Genomic DNA, 1,983 nt, shown 5'->3' with positions numbered 1-1,983 from the left:
TTTATTTTTGTAATAAATATTTTTAACTATTATAATTTTTATTTATTATAATTTAAAAGCATTACCAATGTAAATTTCATATATCATTATTTTCATAAATGGTTTTTTTAGAACCAACTATGAAAACACAGACTAAACTTGTTATTTTCTTTTAACATAAATTATGAGAAAGTGAATTTCACAAAATTTACCCTTCAAATATTTGAGGTTATATTTGTTTTCTACTTAAATCTAAAATAATCTGCTTTGTCAATTTTAAGGCCTAAAACATGTGCTATGTAGCGTGTACAGCATATGAGTAGAAATGATGTTTTCTTAAAATCAAATAAATTATTCAAAAACAAATATTATCTATCAATTTTGTTTGTTTTTTTTAATGAATGTGCAATCGTATAAAGAATATGATGATATAAATATAGATAAATATATTAAAAATATATTATAATTGATAGTTCTTGTAGTTATTTATTTGTAACTCATCCCCATATAAAGAGTTTATGTGTAATGAGATTTACATATTTCATTCTCTTTATTTTACATTCGTTCTATTTGTTTTTCCTATGACAGTTTGAAATTGTTATGAATAGATTATCCGAAACAAATAAAATGAATATTTTCGGAGGTTTTTCAAAATTTTGCTCCAAAATTGAAGAACTTCTAAAAAATAATTACATGAGGGAGAAATATTTTTTGTATTATGTTCCCACCAATTAAGAAACTTAGAAATTAAATGTTCAGGACTTAAAATTAATAGTTTATTAATTGTATAAAATATTTTAATATAATTAATATTGTAATCTCAAGAGATACATAAAATAATCATTTTATAAAATAATTTTTACTTTTTAGCCATTTTAGAAACCAATTTTCTCAAACAATCAAAGTTTACAAAAACAACGTTATGCAAAAAATTCATAAAGTTCATTTTTAGGTCAAAAAAATTAAAAAAAGAGTTTATGTAAGAAACTTTACGCAGAAATTTTTTTTTATGCGTAAAGTTTATTTGGAAAAAAAAAAAAAAACTTAAAAAAGGAGTTTACCCAAAAAAATGGAACTTTCAGAAAAATATTTTTTTTTAATGTAAACTCTCCTATTCTTTTATTACCCCTAAGAATAAACTTTGATTAATTCATGAGTGAGTTTGAAATTAAAAGGTGATCTAGTGTGTGTAAATCTTTTCTACGCTTCTTTCTTTAACTATATTTTTCATACGATTTTCGTCTATATGTATATGTGTGAGATGCATGATTTTACGAAATTAAAAAGAAATATATATATATATATATATAGGGTTGGGTTCACGTGAGACCAATGGTTTTTCGTGAGACCGGTAAGACCAATTTATGTTCATTGATCAACTTGATAAACTAATGATCTAATGGTCTAAAATTCACGGTGGCAATTTTGTAATTATTGAGAAGTCTCGTGGCGTTTATGAATGTTCAAATCTAACGATTGTAGATCTAATCCAAGGGTAGAGAATTGGTCTTACGGGTCTCACGAAAAACCATTGGTCTCACAAGATCCCAAGTTTATATATATATATATATTATATACTTTTTCCCAATTATACAATCTAATACAACGTAAATCCTTCGTTAAATTGAAGTTTGTAAAGTTAATGTTGTTTAATCCGTTAACAATATAGCGTACTTCTCTTTCTCTCTCTACACACACATACATAGATAGATAGATAGAGACTTTAGATCATATGAGGTCATTCCGTTTTCGTGAAACTTGTGAGATCACATTTTTACACTTAAAACTTTACACACTAAATATAATATTCACAGTGTTTTCAATGTGAGTGTTCGGATTTTTTACCTACACAACATTTTTGTGAAGTTTCAAGTGTCGAAATACGATTTCACGTGATTTACAAAAACAAACTGATATCACATGATACCAACCCTATATATATATATACTTGGGATCATGTGAGACCAATGGTTTTTCGTGAGACCCGTAAGACCAATTCTCAAC

The sequence above is a fragment of the Cynara cardunculus genome, assembly GCF_001531365.2.
Source record: "Cynara cardunculus var. scolymus isolate 2C chromosome LG 1, CcrdV1, whole genome shotgun sequence".
Lineage (NCBI taxonomy): Eukaryota > Viridiplantae > Streptophyta > Magnoliopsida > Asterales > Asteraceae > Cynara > Cynara cardunculus.
The sequence above is the reverse complement of the archived record's forward strand: the minus strand, read 5'-3'. Positions refer to the sequence as shown.